At 46.9% G+C, this 10565-nt stretch overlaps 1 long non-coding RNA gene across 35 annotated transcripts in view; it reads left to right on the top strand.

Moving 5' to 3' along the window:
* Nucleotides 1-10565, top strand: part of LOC149122170 (uncharacterized) — a 33025-nt gene that overhangs the window by 6066 nt on the left and 16394 nt on the right. For 24 of the 35 annotated variants that reach the window (XR_016221230.1, XR_016221237.1, XR_016221236.1 and 21 more), the window contains 3 exons: nt 4174-4371; nt 7847-7978; nt 10347-10436. This is a non-coding gene — a long non-coding RNA (uncharacterized LOC149122170). Of the gene's footprint in view, nt 1-3420; nt 3467-4173; nt 4372-7846; nt 7979-10346; nt 10437-10565 lie in introns of all 35 variants that reach the window. The other 11 variants (XR_016221247.1, XR_016221246.1, XR_016221249.1 and 8 more) reach the window with 4 other exon arrangements.

The following is a 10565-nucleotide window of genomic DNA, read 5'->3' on the forward strand; positions in this document are numbered from 1 at the left end:
GAGCTAGGGACTTCCTTCTGGTCTCCCATGTGGGTGCAGGGGCCAAGCACTTGGGCCATCCTCCACTGCCTTTCCGGGCCTCAGCAGAGAGCTGGAGTGGAAGAGGAACAACTGGGACTAGAACCTGGTGAGCATATGGGATGCTGGTGCTGCAGGTGGAGGATTAACCAAGTGAGGCACGTGGTGGCCCCCTTAACTTTTTTTGACTTGGTTCTTGACTCTTATGTTATTTAGAATTGTGGTTTTAAATTTCTCAACATTTTGAAATTTTCCAGTTATCTTTGTTACTGATTTTTATTTTCCTTCTATTGTTATAAAGAACCTATGCATGATATTAGATAATTCATATGATATTGATAAAATTGTTGAGTTATGCTCTGGAACCTGGAACATAGTCATTATGGGAAGAGATTTATGTGTATTTGAAATTATGTATCTTGAGTTTTCTTTTTTCTTTTTAATTATTTGAAAGACAGAGTTATAGAGAGAGGTAAAAACAGAGAGAGAGGTCTTCCATCTGCTGGTTCACTCCCCAGGTGGCTGCAATGGCTGGAGCTGTGCTCAATCTGATGCCATGAGCCAGGAGCTTCTTCTGAGTCTCCAACGTAGATGCTGGGGCCCAAAGCCTTGGGCCATCTTCTGCTGCTTTCCCAGGCCATAGCAGAGAGCTGGATCAGAAGGGGAGCAGCCGGGACTAGAACTGGCACCCATATGGGATACCGGCATTTCAGGCCAGGGCTTTTAACCCACTGCGCCACAGCCCCGACCCCGAAAGTGCTTTCTGAATGGTAGTGGAGTCCAATCAATTGCTGATGATTTTGGATTTCGTTACAGACTCTATGTGGTCAGTTATTGAGATTTCAACGTCTTCCATTACAATTGTGTATTTCCTTATCTCTTTAGCCATGTTGCATTGGATTTTGCTGCCTTTATTTTGAGGGCATGGCAGTGGTCTGTTCTAGCTCGACCACCTCACCTGCTGTCACATTGTGCACCTCGGGCCACCATTTACCTAACCCCTGGCCTGGACCAGCTGCGGCCGGCACCCTCTGTGGGGCTGTAGTTTCATCTCCTGCATTGGGAGCGAGACTTTCCCTCCATTAGTTCTTCCCTGAGTCTCGACTGGCCCTCTGGGTCAATTGAGGGTAACCATAAACACTCTTGGTCAGGTGTTTTGGGTGTGTGTATGTATTTCTGTGTGTCTGTATGTGTGTGGTTATGTGATTTTTACTCATTAATTAGTAGGCAGAACAGGGAGTGCGAGCTGGAGATCCGCCATCCAGTGACTCTTTCCTCAAATGGCTGCCGTTGGCAGCGCTGGCCCGGACAGAAGCCAGGAGCCAGGGACTCCATCCAGGTCTCCCATGAGGGTGGCTGTGGTCCAAGTACTTGGGCCATCACCTGCTTCCTGTGTGGTTCACCAGTGTGGAGCAGTGGGACCGGAAGTGTCGCTGGTATGTTGGACACATTATCTTTGTGAGAGTCTCCATTCTTTCAGGTCTTTGTTGAGGGCTCATTCCCAGTGCACGGTAGTCTCTGGCTGCATTCTTGATGCATTGGAGTAGCTGTGCCGTGTGCATTGAAGTCCAGATACTCTGTGACTGACTGTGCACTGGAATGCTGACCGCAGCACCTGACCCCCCCATTCTTCTCTTGGAGGTGCACCTGGAGCTGCAGGGGCTGTGGCATCGGCTGCACGTGTTCCTCTCTGGTGCTGCTTTCTCAGGCATGGGTGCTGCTGTGTTTCCCCATCAGTACTATGTGCGTCCTGATACTTCCTGTCCACAAGAGCTGGCCCTGGCTGTCCATGGCCTTTCCGCCCTGCCAGTGAGTTGTCATGGAAGCCACTGGTAGTTGTCACACAGCCACTGTGTGAGTGCATGCTTATTTAGTTCACTTAGTTACACAGATAGAAAAAGGGGGGGGGAGAGGTTTTCCATCAGTTGGTTCACTCCTCAGTTGGGCGCAAGGGCCCGAGCTGTGCTGATGGAAGCCAGGAGCCTCCTCTGGGACTCCCATGAGGGTGCAGGTTTCCAAGGACTTGAGCCATCTTCTACTGCTTTCCCAGGCCACTGCATTAAGCTGAATCAGAAGTGAAACAGTTGGTCCTTGAACCGGCATCCATATGGGATGCTGGCACTGCAGGTGGTGGCTTTACCTGTTAGCCATTTCGCCATAACCAGGTGTAATTTGGATGCAGTGATGTGCACAGATCTGAAGTATGGTTTGATGAGTTGATAAATGTGTGCAGCCATGGAACCCACTCTTGCTCGGATCCCAGCTATGCCCAGGGCCTCTAAAGTGGCAGCTCCTTTATCGTGCTGTTCTAGAATTGGGCCTGTGTGTGACCAGGGACCTCCCTTATTTGGGTCACCCTCCTATTCTCTTCATCATTGGGAGCGTCCTGGGGGTCATAATGTTTCCTTGCTGCTTGGAATCCTAGTTTTTCCTGGCAATGGAGGGTGCTAAGTTGCACCATTAAACACAATGTTTCTCTTAAGTTTCAGAATTTTGATGGCCCCAGAACATCTCCTCTGTCCATTTCCATTCCATTGAGTTGCTTCAGAAAGTCCTGGAAGCATTCGCTATTGAAATATAGCTTTATTTTGGTGCAATACAACTTTGTAATCTCTGTATAGATTTTTTTCCCATTGTGCCCGTCTTGAACATTTTGAAGTGTGTTTAGCAGACTCAGGTTTGTAGGTGATCCTGTGCCTGGACTGGACACTGCCTGCCTAGCCCATGCAAGAGGTTAACCTGACTGCTGGCAGGTGGCAGGAGCCCCAGGCACATTTCCGTCAGCCCCGCCTTCTGTTGAAGAGCCTTGTGATTGCCAATCACTGAGCACTCCCCTTTATAACCGAACACCCACAGGGCGTGAGTAGAACCATGTTGGCCCATCTGGAAGGCTACCTAGGCTAAGTGACCTTCAGGCTAAATGGAGGAGCGCAATGTGCCAATATCAGCTTTATCATATAGAATTAGTGTTGCCCTGAGTTAGCTACGCCCCCTCTGCCTGCCCTTTAAAAGCTTATGCTTGGTCGTTTACATGGACATGTTCACCAAACTTGTCTCTGGTGATCCTTGTCGAGGAACGCAGTCGTCCCTCCATCCCGCAGTGCAGGCCTCACAGGATGAGTCCACACAGATTGAATTCCCAGTTTCTGGGTTCCCCCTGTCCTACCTCCTCGGTTTGGAGCCTCTGGGTGGTGAAGCAGCAGTGTGGAGGCCTTTCTGTCTCTGATTTCTGCCTTTGAAATAAATAAGTACAAATGAACAGCAGTAGTAAGTGTTGCACTTGGAATTTCACTTGGAATGTGTGGGTCTTTTAGTTGCTTTATTCTCCCCAGGATTTTGGTATCATTTTCCTTCTTGTCAGTATTAACCATTGTAATGGGTTGTTGTATCTCACTGTTACAGGAATTCAGGTTTCCCTACTGAGGAATACCGTGGAGCATCTCTTCAGGTTTTTATTTGCTGTTTGATGTCTGTGTTTGTGTATTGTCTGTTTAATATTTCTTCCCTTTTATTTTGCTGTTTGGTTTGTTAGTGTTGCATCCTGAGTGTCTTTATGTTTCCGGTTCAATTCCTTTATCTAAAGTATCTGATGTGCAAATATTTTCTCCCAGTCTGTAGTTGTCCTGTTTGGTCAGTCAGTGGAATTGTTTTTCAGCACTGTTTCCGGTTGCAGAGAACAGAGTAGACAGCACAGAGAGTCCTCTTGTATCATCCCCAAGTTTCAGTGTGTCCCCCGTCGAATTAACATCTTGCTTGAGTGTGACATATTGGTTCAGTTGTTGATCCACTGTGGAGATACAGCAGTATTATTAGGTACTGTCTATAGGTTACATTAGTGTTCACTCTGTGTTGTACATTCTGTGGGTTCTGACAAATCCATGCCATTCTGGGTCCATGATTACAGTGACACACAGAGTATTTCAGTGTCCTGTAAATCCACTTTGCTCCACCCATTCACCCTTCTCCCTACCCCTGTCAACTTCTGGTCTATGAACCGTGTCTGTATTCTCTGATTTTTCCAGAAGGCAATGTACTTGACAACATGCAATATAGAACTGTTTTTTTAATTATTGGCAGAATGAGACAAAGAAATAGATGTGGAAATAGAGATCAGTATATAGATAGTGTTCTCATCATCTGGTTCTCTCCCTGCAGCCCCACCACAGCTGGAGCAGGCTGAAGCCAATAGTGGGAGCCAGAAGAGAATCCAGGTGTCCTCCAAAGTAGCAGGAACTCAGTCATTTGAGCCATCACCAGTGCCCCCCAGGGCCTGCATGAACAGGAACCGGAAGTCAGGAGCCTGAGTCGGTGTCAGACCCTGTGCTGCAGTCTGGGATGCAGGCATCCAAACTGGTGAGTCCCCTGCCAGGCTGACCACCTGCCCCTTGTGTTCTATCTACACACTGAGAGAGATCAAGTTCATTCCTTCCCTGGGTCATTCTTCCATTGCCTGGAGTGTCTGGAATTTGGGTCAAAGCTGGGAAGTAGGAGCTCACTCCAGCTCTCCCATTGGGTGGCAGAAATGCATTCACTTGAGCAATCACTGCTGCCTCCCAGGATCTGTACTGTCAGGAATTAGGAGTCAAGGGTGGAGCCAGGTTTGCAAGCCAGGCACTTCCCTATGGGGCCGGCTGTCTTATCCAGCCTGTTAACCAAATGCCAGGTGAGATACCCACCCTCGACAGTAGGTTGTGGAGCTGTAGTGTCAGTTCTTATTCTTGGTTTGCCTGCAGTGTGATACAGGTTTCTGCATCCTTTGCCCTTCTGTTTGACATTCATTCACTTTGTTGACATCCACAGAAGAACATGCTGACACTGGTTAGGATTAGAGTGAACCCATAGGTCAGTGTTGAAGAAATGAGAACTTCACAGAGTGATTTTACATTTTCATGGCTCATTGTTTCTGTTGTTCTGTCGATTTTTAAGGATTTTCTTGTTTATTTGCAAGGCAGAGTTATAGAGAGAGGTCGATCGTCCATCTGTTGGTTCACGTCCCAAATGGTCACAATAGTCAGGACTGGTCCAGGCCAAATCTATGAGGCCAAACTCCATCCTGGTCTCCCTCATGAATGGCAGGGGCCCAAGAGCTTGAGCCAACTTCTGCTGCTTTCCAAGGCACATTTGAAGGGAGGTGAATCAAAAGTGGAACAGCTGGGATTGAATCCAGTACTCATAGGGAGGTGCCGGCATCACGGGTGCTGGCTTAAGCCACTTAACCCAGAGTACCAGATCCTGACATCATTCATTGTTGTTAATATGGAAAATTGACTTTATATTTTATGATTTTTGAAAGATTGATTTGTTTATTTGAAAGGCAGATTTACAGAGAGGGAAGGAGGGAGAGAGGGAGAGAGAGAGGTGTCTTCCATCTTTTGGATCACTCCCCAAATGGTGGCAATGGTAGGATCTGGGCAGGTTCGAAGTCAGGAGCCAAGAGCTTCTTCCGGGTCTCCCACATGGGTGCAGGGGCCCAAGGACTGGGGCCATCTTCTATGGCTTCCCAGACCATAGCAGAGAGCTTGATTAGAAGTGAAGCAGCTGGGACTCAAACCAGTTCTTTTATGGGAAGCCGGCACTGCAGGCACGACTTTACCTGGTACGCCACAGAGCTGGCCCTACAATTGACTTTTTCATCCTAGCCTGGTGTCCCGCCACCTTCTTAGAATAGTATATGAATTCCAAGAGTTTCTTGCCTTTCCCCTTCCTTCCTATTCTGATTCTTACAGATTTATAGTGCATGATACCATTTCACCAGTGAACGAAGATCATTCTGTTTCTCCTCCCCAGTTCATACAGCTTTCATTTTCTGTTCTTCTCAGATTGCATGAGGTAGAGTGTCCAGCAGGTGGTGCTGAATCAGTGGTGAGAGATGACATTCTTACCTTGTTCTGATTTTAGAAATATAATGTAAAATTTACATTTTGTAGACATTCCCTATCAGATTGAGAAAGTTCCACGCTGTTCCTAGTTAGCTCAGGGTTGTGTCATGAGAGAATGTTGGATTTTGTCTGATGTTGTTTCAGCCCACCACGTGATGATGGTGTTCTTTAGCTTGTTGATGTGATGTACTTCACTGGCTGGTACTTGACATGTCGATGTAGCCTTGCAGACCTGGAATAAGCTCTGCTGGTTGTGCTGTAGGATTCTTTTCAAAGGGTATTGGCCTCCACTTGTAAATATTTTAGTGAGGACAATTCCATGCATGTTTATGAGAGATACTGGTCTGGAGGTTTTGTGTGTGTGTGTTTTTACCTTGTTTTGACATTAGGGTATTTCTTGCATCATAGAATGAGTATTCCTTTGCTACTTCCTGAACACTTCATGGAACATTAGCCTTTTTAAAAAATGATTGATGGAGAGGAAGTATGTTGGTGTAGTGTTAACAGCACTCTGATGTCTGCATCCCATGTCTGAACGCCTTGGTTTGATTCGGATCTGCTCCCAATCCAGCTTCCTGGTACTGTGCACCCTGGGAGGCGTGAGTGATGGCTCCCGTAGTTGGATCCCTGCCCTCTACATGGGAGACCTGGATTGGGTTTTTGGTTCCTAGCTTCAGCCTGGCCCAGCCCTGGCTGTTGTGGCTGTCTGGAGAGGGAACACGTGACAGCTTCATTCTCTCTCCCAGTCTATTTTGGCTTTTAGATAAATAATGTATCAAAGTAAACACTTAAAAATTTGGTATAGTTCACTACAAAACCATTTAGGCTTGGCTTCTTCACTGCTAACCTTTGATAAAATGTATTTAATAGTTATGGAACATGCAAATTTTCTAGTTCTTCTTGTGTGAATTTTGTTTGGTACATTGTATGTTGTTTCTTTTCATTTATTTTGTGAAAATTTTGTTCACATTATTGTTCTGTTGTGTTTTTTTTTTTTGTCCATTGGGTCAGTAATGATGTCACCTCTTTCGTTTATAGGATTGATAATTTATACTTGTTTTTTCCTTTTTCCTTGGTTAGGCCTGACAAGAAGTTCATGACTTTTGTTGATGTTTCCAAGGATTCAGAGTTTAGGGATAGTAGTTTTCTCTACAATTGTACTTCTTTTCACTTCCATTGATTTCTACATCTAACTTACTTTACTTATTTTAAATTTATTTTCTTCCTCTGATTTTCTTTTTTTTTAACTGCTTTTAAAACTTTTTTGAGACCCCTCCCATCTGCTGGCCCCACCCACAAAGGCCCAAATGGGCAGGCAGGGCCGAAGCAAGAGGGAGGGAGGGAAATGTTTGATCCCAGGTGGGTGGCATGGGGAGTGGGAGGGGTGGGTGAGCTGAGTCAGCAGGAGGTGGAAGGGAGAAGTAGCCAGGAACCTATACAAGCCACTCTCTGCTTCCATCCTCAGCTGGTAGCTCTGTGCATTGAGGAAGCTCCACCTGCATGGAGGTGCTGGGTTCCATTCCCACCACCTGGCCCATGCCTTCGGATTCTAAATGGAAGCACCTGTGTGGGGCTTGGGGCTGGGATTGCTGATCCACCCACCCCAGGACGCGGGAAAACACCTTCCGGACTGCTATGCCCCCCACAGCGTGACAGACCCCTGCCCAATTCTTCCTCTGATTTTCTAAGATGAAAGCCAAGCTTATTGATCTTGATTGTTTTCTAAAAGATGTATTCAATAGTATAATTTGGCAAAATATAATTTCACCATCATTTAATTTGAAATATTTTTCTTTTTCTCTTGAGACTTACTCATTAGACATGCATTATGTAGAGGTTTCTGCTTAATCTCCAAGTATTTGGGATTTTCCAGTTGCTTGTCACGGACTTCTCACTTGGATCCCATTATGACTGAGAGCTTATTTCCTGTGACTCCTGTTCTTCCTTAGGTGTTGACGTGTGCTTCACAGGCACGGAGGTGGTCAGTGTGAACGTTCTGTGTGGGCCTGAGAGAGTGTAGAGCCTGCTGCTGTGGGATGGAGCATCCTCTCCGTGCCCAGTAGATGCACAGGTGATTGATGGTGCGTTTTTGTTCAACTGTATCCATACTGCTCTTGTGACTGCTGGTCTGTTCATTTCATCATGTCTTTCATGCTTTGCTTCTTTTTAGCTTTATTTTATTTATTTGAAAGAGTTACAGAGAGAGAGGTCTTCCATCTGCTGGTTCACTCCCCAGATGGTCGCCACAGCCGGAGCTGCTCCAATCTGAAGCCAGGCACCAGGAGCTTATTCTGGGTCTCCCATGCTGGTGGCAGGGGCCCAAGGACTTGGGCCATCTTCTCCTCCTTTCCCAGGCCATAGCAGAGAGCTGGATGGGAAGAGGAACAGCCGGGACTAGAATGGGCACCCATATGGGATGCCAGCACTTCAGGCCAGGGCATTAACCCGCTGTGCCACAGCACCAGCCCCTCAAACTTAATTTCACTTCCTTTTTTATTTTGAAACTTAAATAACTTTAAAGACGTACCCAAGAATGATACATCTTTTGGAAGCACTTAGAAATAACTGGAGCTTATGTGATGTCAGAGTATCCTCCTACATATAGGGGATCCAGAAGACTCCAATCAGAGACTTGGAAGTCATAGAAGAGTTTGGTAAAGTGGCAGAATATAAAATCAACACACAAAAATCAATAGCCTTTGTATATACAAGCAATGCCACGGGTGAGAAAGAACTTCTAAGATAGGGGCCTGTGCCGTGGCTCACTTGGTTAATCCTCCACCTGCGGTGCTGGCATCTCATGTGGGTACAGGGTTGTAGTCCCGGTTGCTTCTCTTCCAGTCCAGCTCTCTGCTGTGGCCCACAAGGGCAGTGGAGGATGGCCCAAGTGCTTGGGCCCCTGCACCTGCATGGTAGACCAGGAAGAGGCACCTGGCTCCTGGCTTCAGATCAGCACAGCGCCGGCCGTAGTGGCCATTTGGGGAGTGAACCAATGGAAGGAAGACCTTTCTCTCTGTCTCTCTCTCACTGTCTATAACTCTAATTGTCAAATGAAAAAAAAAGAACTTCTAAGATTGATCCCATCCATAACTTCAAAAGTCTTGGAATAGATCTAACCAAGGATGACAAGGATCTCCATGATGAGAATGTCTGTGCTTGTTTTTTTTTTTTTTTTAAGATTTATTTTATTTATTTGAAAGAGTTACAGAGAGAGGTAGAGATAGTGAGAGAGATCTTCCATCTACTGGTTCACTCCCCAAATGGCAACAATGGCCAGAGCTGAGCCTATCCAAATCCAGGTACCAGAAGCTACTTCCAGGTCTCCCACATGGGTGCAGGTGCCCAAGGACTTGCGCCAACTTTGCTGCTTTCCCAGGTGCGTTAACAGGGAGCAGGATTGAGAGTGGAGTAGTTGGGAGACCCGTATGGGATGCACTGTAGGCCTGGACTTGAACCCGCCGAGGCACTGTGCAGGCCCCGAGTCTTTCTGTTTTAATTGGCGTGCTCAGGCTATTGACATGCAGTGTAGTTATCGATGTATTTCCGTTTAACATGTTATTACCTGGTTTTCAGTAGAAGCCCATGATGTGAGTCTGCTCCCCCAACACACAGCAGGTCAGTCGTTGGCACTGGGGTGCTGGTGGGTGTGTGTTTGTAGTGCACAGAGTAAAAAGGCAGCTGTTGCCTGGTTATCAGACTCCCGTAGAGATTAAGGGTGGTGAGTCTTGTAGATGAAAGTTGAACAGTAAAGGACCAGCTCATGCAGGCCTCTCTGGCTTGTCTGCAGTGCTCGTGGCTTTTTGACTGGTCAGCAATAAGATAGCCAGTGTGTTCTGAGGAGGCTGGGATGGCAAAGTGGGCTTCTGAGTGTCTGGGTCTGTGAGGGGGTGGCTGTTGCAAAGCTCACTCAGGACCTGGGCTTCCTGAGAAGCATCTCAGTGGGAGCCAGCAGGAAGATGTTAACCTAGAGAGTCTGGTTGAATTGGGGATTTTGTGATGTGGGCTCGTTGGGGCCAGTCTGGCCTGTGCTGCTCCCGGAATTTAATGAGGTCATGTTCACTAAGGAGTTGACTTCTGCATCAAGGTGAAGACAGAGAGTGCAAGCTAAGGGGAGAGACTGGGGCCTGCATGAGTCTCTATCAGAGGCATTAGGACCAGGACTCAGATTCAGTGATCGTTGTTCTAGTTTTGTTCCCACATTCCTGCTGTCTGCGTTGTTTTGTGTCACTTGGACATTTCTTTGTACCCCATTTTACATATCCCAGCTGAGTGTACCTTCTTCTTTCAAAAAGTTTTTTGTTTCTTTTTGCAAAAATTTCTTAGCTGTGTCACTGTCTAATTAGAATCATTGTTTCCATCCATTTCACATGAACTATGGAACTCTTAGCACCATGTAAATCCCTTTGCTCTGTTCCTTGATGCTGTCATTGTCCTACTTTTCTGTGTTAGGCACGGGAACCCCAGAAGACAGTGTCATCTCTGCGCTTCATCTTTCTGGAGACGTGGCTGTCAGGGACTTCTGTGACCTCCATGTTCCAGGTCAGTGTCGATGCCTAGAGGAAAACTGCATTGGGGGCCAGAAGCCGATTCCCTGAGGGACCGGGTGGTCACCTGCCTGCCCCTCCTCCATTGGGCACCTCTGACAGCTTGGCTGCCAGAAGTGGTCGT

The sequence above is a fragment of the Oryctolagus cuniculus genome, chromosome 15, assembly GCF_051225735.1.
Source record: "Oryctolagus cuniculus isolate XC-2025 breed Fujian yellow rabbit chromosome 15, ASM5122573v1, whole genome shotgun sequence".
Lineage (NCBI taxonomy): Eukaryota > Metazoa > Chordata > Mammalia > Lagomorpha > Leporidae > Oryctolagus > Oryctolagus cuniculus.